This window comes from Mus musculus, chromosome 9, assembly GCF_000001635.26.
Source record: "Mus musculus strain C57BL/6J chromosome 9, GRCm38.p6 C57BL/6J".
NCBI classification, from domain to species: Eukaryota; Metazoa; Chordata; class Mammalia; order Rodentia; family Muridae; genus Mus; species Mus musculus.
The window spans coordinates 96759933-96775958 of record NC_000075.6 but is presented as its reverse complement, the minus strand read 5'-3'; the positions used below and the strand labels follow the sequence as shown (position 1 = coordinate 96775958).

General features: G+C 43.8%; 1 long non-coding RNA gene across 4 annotated transcripts; it reads right to left on the bottom strand.

Moving 5' to 3' along the window:
- Positions 1–1561: 1561 nt before the first annotated feature.
- On the bottom strand, positions 1562–10397 carry C430002N11Rik (RIKEN cDNA C430002N11 gene). Of its 4 annotated transcripts, none has more exons than NR_102296.1 (5): positions 10281–10397; positions 6224–6341; positions 5863–6008; positions 4346–4478; positions 1562–2723 (listed from the first exon to the last, which is right to left on the bottom strand). It is a non-coding gene; the product is annotated as an RIKEN cDNA C430002N11 gene (long non-coding RNA). The 4 variants fall into 4 exon arrangements; NR_102293.1 differs by having other exon boundaries at positions 4346–4391; NR_102294.1 differs by lacking the exons at positions 4346–4478; positions 6224–6341 and having other exon boundaries at positions 10243–10397.
- Between the last annotated feature and the right edge of the window lie 5629 nt (positions 10398–16026).

The window sequence follows — 16026 nt, the reverse complement described above, 5'->3', positions numbered from 1 at the left end:
TTCCCAAATCAACGGACATAGTCAAGGTATTCCTTAACACAGGTGTGCCGGAGGCCCTCCTGCCAGGACAGTCTACATGGTGTCAAATTGACATAATCGAGTAGAATCAAGTACATCAAAGAGATGCTACCAGAGAAACTCAGGGAAGAGAACAGAGCCTGGGGAAAGAGTGTTGGACTCTGGAGGGGATAAGAAGGTGACAGACTTGGGTGTATTTAGAGGGTAAGGACAAGGTTCTCTCTCTGCCACTCTGTCTGTCTGTCTGTCTGTCTGTCTCTCTCTCTCTCTCTCTCTCTCTCATTCTCTCTCTCTGGTGAGGAGGGGCACAAGCACTGGTGTATCATAGGTTTGCAGGTTATGTGCCCATGCACGAATGTGGAGACCAAAGGAAGATGTTGGGCATCTTGCTCTTTTTCCACATATTCATGTAAGACAGGATCACTCACTGAAACAGAAGGTCACCATTTCAGCTGGGGTGTCTGGACATTGAGCTGGGATCTGTGCCTCTGCCCCAGAACACTGGTTCCAGGCACGTGCGGTCTATGATGACATCTTTCGTGGGTACTGAGGACTTGAACTCAGGTCCTCTTGCTTGCACAGGAAGTGCTCTTACCCGCTGAGTCATCTCTCAGTCCCAGGGCAAGGCTTTTTGGGGAGTTGGAGTTGGATAACCTCCGAGGAAGAAGAGCAGTTGTGATTGATTGATTCCTAGGGTTTTGCCTGAGCATCCTATTGGAGGAAAAATTACTACTAAAATTAGAAGGCCTAGTGTAGTATAGAGAGTGGAGGAATAAATTTAGGAACCAACGGTTCTACTTTCATCATGATGGTTACAATTGTTAGATCTACAGCTGCAAGTACTCAATCAGCTAACTGCTCCACTAGGGAAAGAATCTAGGGATATAAATTTGGATCATAACATCTTGATGATATCATGGTTTGAATAGGAATGGCCCCCACTGGTTCATATATTTGAAAGCTTGGTCACCAGGGAGTGGCACTGTTAGGAGGTTTGGCCTTGTTGGAGGAAGTGTGTCACTGGGTGGGGGGGGGGGGGGGGAGGGGGCTTGAGGTTTCAAATGCACCAAGCCCAGTATCTCTCTCTCTCTCTTCCTGCTGTCTGCAGATCTGGATGTAGAACTTTCAGCTACTTCTCCAGCACCATGTCTGCCTGCAATTATTGAGGTAGAGAACAGTTGAGGAAACAGTCCTCGGAATAGGAAAAAGTATTTGCGAATTATTTCTAAACAGGGACTTGTATCTAGAACATATGAAGATTCACTTTTACAGCTTAACAATGAAATGATTGATAACCCCAATAGACATCTCTTTAAAGAAAAAATATACAAGGGGCTTGAGTTGGTGAGACGGCTGAGAGGGTAAAGGCACCCGATGACTGGGTTCTAGTCTCAGGACCCTGCTCACATGACAGAAGGAGAGAACTGGAGTCTCTCTCTCTCTCTCTCTCTCTCTCTCTCACGCACACACACACACACACACACTCTCTCTCACATACACACATACCACATACAAACACGTAAAATAAATAAAGTGTTAAACATGAGAAAAGATGCTCAAGTTATTAATCGCCAGGGGAATGCCAATCAAAATCACAAGGACATGTCACATCCTTCTAGGGTGGCGGCAATAAAAGGACAGATAGTAACAACCATGGACGAGGATGAGGAGACTGGAAGGCTCATACTCTGCACGTGGGGTTTTAAAACAGTGCAGCCAGTTGGGAAAAGAGTGCAGCAGGTCTTGAGAATGATAAACTTCCCACGTGGCCAGCAATTCCTCCCCTAATTCTACACACAAGAGAAAATTTTTAAAAATATGCCCAGGTAAAAGCTTGTAAGTACTACGTAGAGTCCTCTCACCCCCACCCTCCAAATCTAAATCTCCCCTCTGCTGGGTTCTGAACACTGCTGAGATTTCTATATGCCGAAGCCATCCCTCTCCAGGAACTCCTGTTGTCTCCCTTGCTACATTGCTGCTCAGGGCTCACTAGAGCTTCATGAAACTGCTGCATGGCTGAAATTGACAGGGCCCTTCAAAATACTTGCCTGTCAAGGCCATTCTAGAGACTGCTTTAACTGTTCTGAGCAATGGCGGTTTGTACAGTCCTGGGTATTAGCGCCACAGCCTGCTATTGGGAGATTTTTCTCTATGCCTATCCTTGAAAACGGAGCCTGACACCATTGGAGTAAGGATGGATCACTGGCTAGGGTCAGGGTGGGGGTGGGGTGGGGGGGTGTGTCCTTGTTACTCCCGCTCCTTTTATTACATAGTTTCCTTTTCTCCCTCCTACTCAATTTTGTTACCATTATTTAAGTTGAGTATGTGGTTTCTTTTTGTTGTTTCAAGTTGTAACCTGCTAGCAGCAAAAGGCTAGAAGCAATAGCCAGAACGACCTAATAGTGTCAGGGTTCCATTTTCTTATTATTTAAAGCCTTCTTGATCAAAAGGAGACCTCTGGACTCAGAAAAGTTAGAAGTGAGTCGGTAGCCACGGGTTCGTGGCGTGCAGCCTGGCTCTCTGCCTGCAGAACCCTCAGACTTGGAAGATGACGCAGGCTGACAGAGGATGAGGTACCTCTCAGTCTTTCTCATTGCCTTTGATGTTCTCAGTTCAAGGAAGCCAGACTCCAGCATTCTCCAGATGCCTTACAGGTTTCAGAGCCTAAGCAGGAGCTGTCTGTGACTAATGCTTTATTCTACCTCCTGCGGAGTGGAAAGAGTGAAAGAAAATAGTCAGCACAGTTCTCCTTTAGCAGAGAGAGAGGGGGGAGGGAGAGGGGGAGGGGGAGAGGGGGAGGGGGAGAGGGAGAGGGAGAGAGGGAGAGAGGGAGAGAGAGCAGTCCTTTCCCACTTGTAAAGCCCAGGTTTCAAAATGTTATTCTATTGTCTTCTTGTGAAAGTTACCCAAAAATGTCATTAGGCTTAGATGGCCTTGGTTTAAAGGCCACACAGATGAAGCTGTATGTGTGTGGGTAGTGTGGCATTTATGCATTTGCAGGATTGGTAGCTGTGTGTTTGGAACCAGATGCTCCTAGTGTTATGACTGAAAATAAAACCAGAAGATGGAAATAATTTTCTGTTCAAAGAAGGATGGTCAATAAACTTCCTGGCTGCTAAATTTTTAAATATCATGTAATTGACAGCCATATTGGCAATGGGTTATGGCTCATTGGACTGAAAGCAGAGAGCTGCAGAGCATACATGTATTTATAAGATGCAGAGTATGTTGCTATATAGTTAACTATGGGCTGCCCATAATGAGCACAATACAGTGCACAGGTCATAGCCTATTTGCTTTCAGAGCCGCTCTTCATGCTTCTCCTTGTGGCTCTAGGTGGCAGGTACTGACCTCTGTAGACAGGTTTCCCGGGCTTAATGCAGGTCAGGGAGGCTCTAGCTTGGACACGGCCCAAGAGAAAACCTTTGTAGGACAGGAGGGAGGAAAAGGCCAGGTGCCTTGCTAAGCTTGTGGCCCTTGAATGGTGTTACTGGAGCCACAGGATGGCTCCAGCCAGAAAAAAAATCTACCCAGTCTGACTGCTGTCAGTGACTCCTGTAGACCCCCCTGTGATTATTCCTGTCACACAGACTGGGTGTGACTCTCTGTTGCCACTAGTCTGAGCTTCTCTGGTTCTCTGACGTCTGTGTAACCGATTTCCCATTTAAAATCCCATCTTGACTACATGTATGCTGATCTCGGCTGCCTCTCACTCAGCCTTTCTCGTTTCCTTTGTGGTGATTAATACACACGTGACTGAGAAGACGCTGTGAAAGGGCAGCGGTTGTTAAGATAGCGTGATGTCGGAAGAGACAACGTGGATAAAGGGTGTTGATGGCTGGCGTGTTGATTTGGTGAGAGAAGAGGGCACAGGAGATAACTGCCCTCTTTCCCCCAGGGACTCCAGGGAGTGACAGTACCTACACTCTTCTAACCCCACCCCCTTCCAAATCCCCATCCTATCTATCCTTCAGGATGCACAGTTGTTATCTGATGGATACCCTGGGGCTGGATACTGCTCCATTTTCTGATCTTGGGTTCTGTCATGTAGCAGACTGCAAGCAACTTTCTAGCTCTTTAAGAATTCCAAGAAAATCAGGTGCCAGTTGCCAGCTTCGGGGAGGGGTGCTTCTGCTTACCTGAGACTCTTAGATGAGCTCTAAACACACCTAATACTGAAAATTGTCCACAGTGTTTTAATTTTTATAATATGGCTTTTTAAAAGAGCATGGACAGCTACCATCAGATGAGATCCAGCACATTCAGGGCGGTATGGCCATAGACCTGGATGACTACAATTACATCCCTTAATTAGGGATATGCTTACCAATTACTGTTATTCCTGGAGAGCTGGATGAAGGGTGGATCTTCGTCTGTTGAAGTTAGAGTCAATTGCCAGTCAAAATTTAAGATGCCCAGATGCTCACTAATCCCACAATGTTTTACGCAGCATGTTCCTACTGCAAATGTGATGGTGACCGTGAATTAGGAGCTAGTGAATGACTCATATTCAGGATGGAATTAGTTCTACATTTTAAAGGAAGAACCCACCCTCGTTCTGGAGCCGGTATCCGTGCCGACCTCCTGCAATGGCACAGAGGAACGATCTGATAATGGTTACAGTAAAAGGATACTCACAAGGACTTCAGGGCTTGGCAGTGATGCTATCTTCCTCACAAATGGTTCCTTTCCATCACTCCTTGTAACATCCTTTCTGAACCTTTGCCTAAAATCCTTTCTGCTGCTAATTGCAAGCTCAGAAAGACTATATCTAGAGGGGGGTTGCATTTGTAGACAGTCTCTGAAGGGCTCTCAACTAAAGCAAGTCACCCCGGCTAGGACCATCTTGCCTCATCTTATGAAAACGTCAAGGACCTACTACTTGAGGAAAAACACATAAAAGAGCTAGGACTTCAAACATGGACCACTGGAATAGAACCTACCCAGGGAGTAAATAATTATTCAGGGAACGATGGCAGATTAAACATGCTTGATTTCTCCTAACCAAGATGATACTAAAATAACAGTAAAGGCACTTGAGAAACGATACCCAGTGAGCAATGATAACGGCACCTTACAGCAGAGATGTGAGCTCAAAAAATGTCTGGTGATGGATGGTGGACAGAGGGACAGAGGTAGAAGGAGGCGAGGGGTGGCAAACCTGCATTGTATGAGTGCAGGTCAGAGGCTAAAACCCAGAGGGAGACCCTTCACCATAAAAACAACCTGTCAACATCAGCTGAGTGAGCAGTGCAGCTGGATCTAATTATCAAAGTCAAAGTCAAAGCAACAGTTACACCACCTTGTAAGAAGTACCATATGTGTCAGCTCACTTACTAACGTCTAGACTGTCTAGCAGCTGGACTCTAGGAGTCCCAACAAATCAGGTCCGTTCATATTCCCAGAAATCAGTGAGAAAGTAATGATGGGAAAACAGGGGGGCATTTTGACCAGGTGTGGCAATTCTGGGAAGATTGGATGAAGCACACAGGGCTTTGGGACCTGCTACAGGAGCTGTAGGCTTAGGTAGAAGAGAGAGCATGGAGCACATGGATAATTCAGCAGTCTCCATCAATCTGTGGTCTACCCCAGTCTTCATTCTGCAAGGGACTCTGGAGAAGCCTGTATCACTTGAGAGGGTGAGCCAGTTCCCATGAGTTGGTTGTTCCTCAGTTCCCAACATAGGGAAATGGCTCCCACTTACGGGCAATCTCATGGTGGGGTCATTTGTGAGGCTTTGAATTCCTGGAATCCAAGGTGACTCAGGTTTGGGACAGAGACTGGGGATTCTCAGGCGCCTTTTTGGGACCTGGAACAATGCTATACAGGCTGATAGTAAAATACCTTAGTCTTATCTTTTTGTCTTCAGCCTGAAGAGGGTTAGATAAGTTAGGGCTGAACCTCCTTCTGTCACTTGCTTGTAGACACTCCTCGAATGACTGACATGCTGACATATGAAGTGGAACGGGAGTCTGACATCCAAGCCGAAGCTGAGGAGATACAGAGCGGGCTTTATGGCCTTTTCAGTCACCTTGTAGGCTCAGACGAGGAGGCAGTACATTTTTAGCAAAAGCAGAACCTGCTATCATTAGTCTGATGCACGCAGCAAGGAAGAGGTGATGATAAATCTCCACATGGGAAAGCCGCCAAACAACAGGCCCCACCCAAGTACAAAGAAACTTTAGCTGAAGTGGAACCACAATACCTCATTCAATGCCTGCAATAAAAACAGCCGAAGGGGCTGGAGCAGCGGTTCTCAACCTGTGAGCCTTGATCCCTTTGGGATGGTCAAACAATTCTTCCTCAGGGGTCGCCTCAGATCACTGGAAGGCACAGATATTCACCGTACAATCCATAACAATAGCAAAATTATAATTATGAAGTAGCAATGAAGTGATTTTATGGTTGGGGGTCTCCACACCATGAGGAACCATATTAAAGGGTCTCAGCATTAGGAAGGTTGAGAAGTAATGGGCTGGAGTGCCAGCTCAGACGTTAAGAACATTGTTTACTCTTTTAGAGGACCCAAGTTCAATTCCCAACACCCACATGGTGGCTCAAAGCCATCTGCAACTCCAGGTCTAAGGGGTCTGAGGAGCTCTTCTGGCCTCTGAAGGCACTGTGTACATGTGGTATACATACAAACAGAGGCAAAACATTCAAACACATAAAATAAGAACAAACCTTTTCTTGAAACAATTATATTTTTATTTATTTTATGTATATGAGTTCACTGTCTCGGTCTTCAGACACATCAGAAGAGGGCATCAGATTCCATTACAGATGGTTGTGAGCCACCATGTGGTTGCTGGGAATTGAACTCAGGACCTCTGGAAGAGTAGTCAGTGTTCTTAACCACTGAGCCATCTCTCCAGGCCCAAACAAATATATAATATATATATTTAAAGTAACAGAAATAACCATGTATTTGAAGAAGGATTACAACATAAAATGGGTAAAAATAAATATATAACCACGAACACAAAGAAAAAGTACAAACCAGAAACAGAAGAGATTTCCAATAACATCCTTAGGGAAACTTAAGAAGGCATTGGTATCATGAAAGAACAGGATGGGATGACAAAAAGAACGATTAGAAAACTGAGGCTTCCTTAGGGATGAATAGCACATTGGTGGAGCTTGGGAGATGGCTCAGTGGGTAGAAGAGCTTGCTGAGCCAGCGTGAGTGCTTGTGTTTACAGTCCTATAAAGCAGAGCATGCCTATATGTCTCCCATACCTGAAACCCCAGCACTGGTCCAGTGGTGGAAGAGAGATGTAGATGGAAGGGATGCAGGGCTCGCTGGCCTGGACAAAAGTAGGCTGCAGGTTTCATGAGGGATACTGGGGATAAAGTAGAAAGTGATAGAGCAGGGCATCTGTGGTCCTCCCCTAGTCTCACAAGCACACGTGTGTGCCTGTGCACACACACACACAAGCACACACGCACACACACAAAGAGATTATTGTGACCATGAAAAACTGCTGCTAGTGTGGTCTAGTAATCATTCTGACTTACCTTCCTTCCTATAGGCTCGTTAGACTTTTTCAACCCTGAAGTCTGCATTTGCCATTCTAAGAACCTTTACCATGACTCGAGTTCATATATGAGGCATTGTACCAAGTCCTCTGTGTGTCTGAGACTTCCCCTGCTCAATTTGGGCAAACTGCTCTTGAGACCCAGAGTCTTCTCCAGATCTGACTGCTTCCATGAGCCTAGACTTTGTTCTTTCTGGTTTTAGTTCTGTTATTTGCTGTTGTAGGTCCTCAGAAAAATATCTTTAGGGAAGAGAGGAAAGAAAAGAGAAAGAGAGAGAGAGAGAGAGAGAGAGAGAGAGAGAGAGAGAGAAGAAAGAGGAAGTGTATGTAAATTATCTCTGACTTCAGAATCAATTATTATATTTAATTGATATCTTGGTTAAGGCTGTTGTGATAGTTTGAATAATAATAACCCTCAAAGGCTCATATATTTGAATTCTAGGTACCTGTTTGGTGGAAACATTTGGGAAGGATTAAGAGGTGTGGCTTTGTGAGAGAGGTATGCCATTTGGGGTAGGCTTTGAGGTTTTAAAATCCCACACCATTAGCAGCTGACTTATTCTCTCTCTGTCACACCCCAGTTAGCTTGCTCTCTTTCTGCCTCATGTTGGTGGATAAGCTGTGAGCTCTCAGCCATTGCACAAGCACCAGGGCTGTCTGTCATGGTCTGCCATCATGCCAGCCATAGACTCACCCTCGAAACTGTGAGCCCCAAATTAAATGCTTTATTTTATGCATTTCCTTGGCCATGGTAGTTTGTGACAGCAAGCATGAATGCCTGATTTTGGACTCCAGTATCCATGTAAAAGTTGTGTGGGTGGTGCATGACTGGATCCCAGTGGTGGGAGTTGGGGAGCGAGAAATAGATCCTGGGGGACTTGTTAGACAGTTTAGCAGAAATGGTGATCTCCATTAGAGATCTTATCTCAAAAATAATAAAATAGAGAGCCATAAAGGAAGAATCTCAAAGTTGACTTCTGGTTTCCACCATGCACACACAGGACTACACACACACACACACACGCGCGCACACTTATGCCTGGCAGAATTCTAGGTTTGGAAATACAGAAAAAATTCTTGATCTTACATTCTAAATCTAGGGACAATAATTAAGCATGTTAGAGAGCAAGTAATACAGAAATAAATCAGGAGGAAATGAAGGAACTAGGAAGGGTGTGATGGCTATTCTTTTTTTTTCTTTTAGATTTTAAAAAAATTGTGTGTGTATAAGTGCTTTACCTACATGTATGTCTGTTCACCACATACATGCCTGGTACCTAAGGAAATGGTGAGCCTCCATGTGGGTACTGGAAATAGAAGCTGTCTCCTTTGTAAGAATAAGTGCTCTTAACCACTGAGCCAACTCTCCAGCCCCATGATGGCTGTTCTTGATTATCAACTTGACCACATCTGGAATTAAGTAAAACCCAAGCAGCTGGGTACACCTGTGAGGGACTTTATTCTTAATTAAGTCATTTGAAGTGGGAATACCCATTTCTCATCCAAATCTTTTGAGGTGGAAAGATATAGCTAGCTAGCTAGCTAGCTAGCTAGCTAGCTAGCAAGAAAGAAAAGAAAGAAAGAAAGAAAGAAAGAAAGAAAGAAAGAAAGAAAGAAAGAAAGAGAAAGAAAGAAAGGTAGATAGATAGATAGATAGATAGATAGATAGATAGATAGATAGATAGATAGATAGATAGATAGATAATAGAGAGAGAGGGAGGAGGACATGGAAGAAGGAAACTTTTGCTCTCATTTGCTCCTCCACTAGCTTTCGAGCCTACACTTTGGTATTTTGGCATATACTTAAGACCATCTGAAATATCCAACTTTGTGGACTGAACATCTACTGAACTCTTGGACTTGATGCTGGTAGACAGTCATTGTTAGACTAGATGAACCACAGACTATAATCAGTAGAAGCCACATTCATTCTATTAGTTCTGTTTCTCTAGAGAACCCTGGCCAATACAGAGGGGTTGCCATTTCATTCAGAGACCCATTGGAGTAAGAGAGGAATCTCTTGGTTATCTGGGGATACACACACACACACACACACACACACACACACACACACACACCACCCCACTCCTCTTGGAGATACATGAACAAATATCTGAGTTAAGGTATGTGTAGATTATGGGGGGAAAAACCACAGTTGATAACTGGAACTCTCAAAACCAAACTCTATAAAATGGATAAGTGAGAGTCAGCCTGTGTTTAGGTGAATGTATCTAGAATAAAGGGTAAATGGGAGGGCTTCAAGGTCAAAAGAAAATGCATTAAAAAGTGAGAATGACAAGAACAGTCCTTAAAAAGGGTTTTGCCTAGACTGGCAGAGGAAGAGCAATGGAGAGGTGTCAGGGAAGATGGGTACACATGGGTAAGAAGAGCTGAGGAGGAACTTAAAGCCAAACGGATTCCAGGCATGACATGAAACAGGGGGAAGATCAGGGAATAAACAAAAGGGAATGTCTTTACCTCGAAGGTCTGCAGGAACAAAGTAGATGAAGCCTGCATTCTTTAGGTGGAAGAATAGCCACACCAAACAGGCTCACTCGCTGCTACACTCATTAAAATAATACCCCTTCCCCCCTCCCCCCCCCATAGCCCTAGTTTTCTTTCTGTTTCTGTGAGAAACACTATGCTCTAAAGCAACTTTAAGAGGAAATGGTATACTTCAGCTCACCGGTTACAGTTAAGAGGAAATGGTATACTTCAGCTCACCGGTTACAGTCCATCACTGAGAAAAGCCAGATCAGGAGCTCAAGGCAGAAGCCTGGAGGCAGGAGCTGAAGCAGAGGCTGTTGGGGAGTGTTGCTTACTGGCTTGTGTTCTGGGCTGTTCAGCTCCTATCTTATACAGTTCATGCTCACCCGCCCAGTGTTGGCACCGCCCACAGCGGACCAAGCCCTCCTACACCAATTAGCAATCAAGGAGAAATGCTCTGCAGACTTGGCCACAGACTACTCTGATGGAGGCAATTCCCCAGTTGAGGTTCCCTCCTCCCGTGTGTCAGGTTAACAACTGAAGCTAACTGTGACATACTCAGGCCAATGAACTCAGATGTCAAACATGCAGAGATATATAATCTGACTGTAAAACAGAAGGGGACATAACACCCCCAAACCTGAACTGCCTTCAGTCTCACTAATGGCTTTCATTAAAAAAAAAAAAAAAAGAAAAGAAATAAATAAAATGTAAAAATCTGACCTCTTGTCTTAGACCATTTGTGCTGCTCTAACAGAATTTCGCAGACATGCCAACTTATTTAGAAATGTGATTCTCACAGTTCTGATGGCTGTAGAGTCTAAGATCAAGGTACTGACTGGTTAGGGCTATTTTTTGGATAGTTTTTTTGTTTCCAAGATGGTAGCGTGAACCCTGAATTTCTTTAGAGTGTGGAGACCTCTGTATCTCCGTGTGGCAGAAGACAGGGGAGCAAGAGAGCTAATTCCCTTTCTCATGTTCTCTCCTAACAGCACTGATCCATTCACGAAGGCTGTGCCCTCATTACTCAAACACCTTCCAAAGGCCTCACTTCCCAACACTGCTGCATAGGGGATTAAGATTCCAACTATGAACTATAAACCTTGAAGGACACACTCACACCAGAGCACCTTGAGAAGTAGCATCGTATGGCCCATGGTGAAAGGGTCCCCTAATGCGACACACAGCAAGGCTTCCTTCAGATAGGCCAGAGTCCTTCCCCCAATTCCCTGGCTTCCCAAGGATGCTTAGATCTCTCTTCCTGCCTCCATCACTCGCTTCTCAATTTCCCTTTCCTTACTCTCCTTTTTCCTTTCCATCCAAGTCAACCTTTGGCCTCCAACCCAATTCTCAACCTCTCTGTTTTCAGGGGATGCTAAACCCTTTGCCATGGGGTTGACCTCCACCCTGTTCCAGTTTGCATCTCTATCTCGGCCAAATCAGAGAACTTCCTCCAACCCACAGACTCTGGAAGGTACAGAAAGATAAGGAGTTCTAGAAATGTCTTACTAAAATGACCATCTGTCTTGTTACTAACCAAATGCGAAAGTTGACACGGTAAGAAATCTACAAAAAAAAAAAAAAGTCACCTCCCCGAACAACCAGTATCAGTTTCCCCAAAAGACGAGGTGGTGGGGAGAGGAGGAAGCAGGAGAAGGAAAGAAAACAAACAAACAAACAAACAAACAAACCATGTTCAAGTTATGGCTGTTTGTGTACATCTGCCTCACATCTGTCTTTACCACTGGATTACACTGGATTATAGAGACCATGACACACACTGAAGCCGGAACCTGTCATAGTGCCTTAGCAAACATAAGTGCAGTACTTAATATGTGAGCATATGACCATGGTTCACGGGTGTCATGTGACAGTCCTGGCTCACTATGGTCTCCAGCAGCTCTGGTGCTTTCTTGGAAACTGTCATGGCCGCCACTGGTCTTAAGGACAGCCCTGTTGCCCCTCCTGCAAGTGTGACTCTGCAGAACAACGTGCTCATCTCCCAGCTTCTGCTGCAATCTGTAGCCTCCTTATGAAGTCAACACTGTCTGAGCTTAGTCCAAATTTCTTTAACCCACGCCCTCCTGGCTGGGCTTGTTGGTTTCATAAGTCAATCTTTCCTTCATCCCCTCTTGCTAATAGTATAAATGAAGTTATATGAAAGTATAAATCATTTTTTAAAGTTTCATTCATAATACATACAATATAGCTTATAGCTCAAAGTCAACTTTTAAGAATATGCTGTAACACTATGGCCCAGAAATCATTCCTAACCTACAGAGCTGCTCACATTTGGTGTCTCCCGTGGGAGCTTCCAGGCCTCCTTCCAGGCCTCCTCTCAGCCTGTAATCCTCACGCAGAAATCCTAGCTTCCTCATGAGTAAACCCCTCTGACAAATACTAAACTCCATCTTATGCCCCAGGTCCACCTCTATAATTCTCCACTGTTTCTGTCATCCACGGGCATCCTCACAGTCAGGCAGTGGCCACTCTCACCCCATCCCTTTGTCCTTCCCTGTAGCATCCCCTCATATGGGCAATGTAACCACCGGCTTTTCCACCTGCACCCCAGTTCCTGAAATAATGACTCTGAGACTTATTACTATGAATGAATGCCCAGGTCACAAGCTTGGGCTTGTTCCCCAACTAGCTTATAACTTAGCCCGTTATTCTATCCTATGAGTGCCACGTGGCTGGTTATCTCTTCTTAGTTTCATGTGACTGTCTCCTCAGAGTTCAGGGCAAATCTTTTCCTATGCCTGACTCTATCCCAGAGTTCCTCTTACAGGAACTCCCACCTCCTATTTCCTGCCTCAGCTAATAGGCCATCAGCTTTTTATTGACAGGTGATGCTTCCATACAGTACAATAGAGATTCTCTCTACAGGGGACTTTTGAAGTTAAGCTAAATGTACTTTGCATTATGATATGGCTACAAGCCTATAGGGGCCACAGTGTGAAATGACATGGCTTGAATGAGACTATCTCCTGTAGGCACACAGATCTGAGTGCTTGGTACTGACACTTTTAGGATGGCTTAGGAGGTGTGGCCTTGCTGAAGAAAGTCTGTCACTGTACTTTGAAAATTTAAAGACTTTTGCCATTTAAATTAGTACTCTATGATTCCAGCTTTCTGTTTAAGATGTGAGTCCTCAGCTGCCCATCCTGAGCCTGCCATGCCTGCCTCCTTCCATGTTTCCCCACCATGATGGGTGTGGCCTCTTAACCCTCTGGGATTTATCACAGCAACAAAATAAACCAGATTAGTACCAAAACAAAAGAAATAAAACAAACAAACAAAGAAACAACAACAACAAATCAGTAATAAGAAAAAAAACCCACATCAGCACTGAGACAGAATCAATATGCCATATAAAGCACTTGTTTAGAGCATATAATTCTATATAATTCAATGGCTTTTAGAATATTCTCAGACATAAATGATCGTGACCACAGTCAATTTTAGAACATTTTTACTACCTCAAAAAGAAGCCCCCAACCTTCTGCTGTCACCTTCCCAAGTCCCCACCTCATTTTAGCCCTAAGCAGCAACTCCATTTTCTTCTCCATAATTTCCCTATTCTGGAATCTCATGTATGGCACAGTATATCACTAAAGGCTCAAGCTAGAATTCTCCCAACCAGCTCTGCAGAGACAGTGATGCAAGTGAGGGCATGGGCTGGGAGGCCAATGCAAACCATTTCTTGGCTGCAAATAAGAACACTGAGCCACAATGGCTTACATGACAGAGACATGCTGTCTTGTCATCTTGACAGGAAATCTCGAGATAGATTAGTCTGACATTGGACCATGGAGTCAAACGAGAGAGGGAAGACAAGAGAATGAAGGCCAAGAAAAACGTGACCCTTGTATTTTACAAGATCCTCAGAAACCTTCAACTGCCATGTTCTAGTTACAGGGAAGATGCTGTTAGATCACAGAGCAAGAAGGGAGGAACTGGAATATGGGAACTCATAGAACCAGGCACGGGAGAGCAGTTTGGCACCGTGATCAGATGATCGGATGAGAGATGCACTGCAGGCAGTAAGTTAGACACTCGAATGTGGGTGTTGTCCTCACTAACATTGTCACGATGGTAAAGCATGAAAAGTGGAGAAAAAAAAACCCATAACGATGGAAATTCATTTCCGACTCATGAATACATTTGTTTAACATGAAAGGTCAAAGAGATGAAACCTAGACTCCATTAAGGAAAGTGACCACATACAAAGTTAATATATGGCTCATTTAAATACATGTATTTCGCTTAAAGTCAAAAGACCAATGTCAAAGTGTGCAAAGGGTATATTTGTAATAGATATCTTATGTGTGCCCAAATATCCTTGACATCGAAAAGTACCTACAAACTAGTAAGAGGCAAGCAAGGCCACAGAAAGATAATGAGAGGATGAGAAGTAAAAGCCCACAAAGAAGACACACAAATGTTCTCCAAACGAACAACAACAAACAAACAAACAATAACAAAACCTGTTCATATTCACCTATGCTGACGTGGTTAGAGCTTCTTCTTTTTTTTTTTTTTTTAGATTTATTTATTATTTTATGTAAGTACACTGTAGCTGTCTTCAGACACACCAGAAGAGGGAGTCAGATCTTGTTACGGATGGTTGCGAGCCACCATGTGGTTGCTGGGATTTGAACTCTGGACCTTCGGAAGAGCAGTCGGGTGCTCTTACCCACTGAGCCATCTCACCAGCCCCGTGGTTAGAGCTTCTGATTCAAACTCTCCTATAATATTAACACATGGTGAGGGCTTCTGGACCCAGGCCCTTTCCTTACCTGCATATGAACTCACAAACTCACTTAATTCCACCGAGACTCTAATGGGTGGGACTTTATTATCTTAGCTTGACAGGTGTGAAAAGTATCAAAACTCTCGGGCATGAAAACATAGCCAAGACATTAGTCGGCAGGTAACAGGCTCAACCTTGGTGAGTTTGGCTTCAGAGCCCGTGGGCTCAAGTGCTAGATGGGAGTCCAGCCAGGAAAATGTCACATTGCTCATCAGATTCATAAGACTAAAAGAATGACAATATCCAGTAGTGACATCTAGAGCAAAAGGGAAGACCGTAACACACCTTGGCAGGTGGAGTGTGACTTATTTCTAATTTGAGGGAAATTATCTACTTAAAATTTAAGATATGTGAAATGAAAAATGATCATTCTCACCTTGAATGATGTATTCAATAGAAATTAAAACATGAAAATAGAAACAAGACATGATTGTTTTGACAGAATGACTTTTTTCTTAGCTCCTAGAAATAAACCTATTTGTTTCTCAGTTGTGACTGTTACATGACATGTGATCAGCCAAACCAAGAGTTATTACTCTCAATGTCAGCCTTGGTCCATTACCATATTTTTGTGGGTTGGAGAGGAGGGTCAGTGGTTACTAGCAATGGCTGCTCTTCCATAGGATCCTGACTCAATTCCCAGCACCCACATGGTAGCTCACAAACATCTGTTAACTCCAGTTACAAGGGGATCCGAAAACCTCTTCTGACCTCTGCAGGCACCAGGCAACACAAGTGGTACATAGATGTATATACAAACAAAACACCCATACATATAAAATAAATAAAACTAAAATTAAAATGTTTATTTCAGTTTTTATATAAATTTGCAATAAATTTCATCTCTTCTGTCAACAGAAAGATATTATTACATTGTTTCTTATAAACAAAAGGGTTATTTTTCCTGTTCTTTTTTTTTTTAAGTTAAAAAAAAATTTTTTTTTTTCAAGACAAGCTTTTACTCTGTAGCCCAGAATGTTCTGGAACTCACTATGTAGATCAGGCTGGCCTTGTAATTGTGACACTCCTTCTGTCTTCCAAACCACTAGTCACCCAGATGTTGGCATAAAATAAACATGACAACACAATAATGTACTACTTTGGTCTAAGTGGTCTCCAGTTGGCATCTTAATATAGTTCAACGTAGCAAACTCTCAAGGATGCCAACTT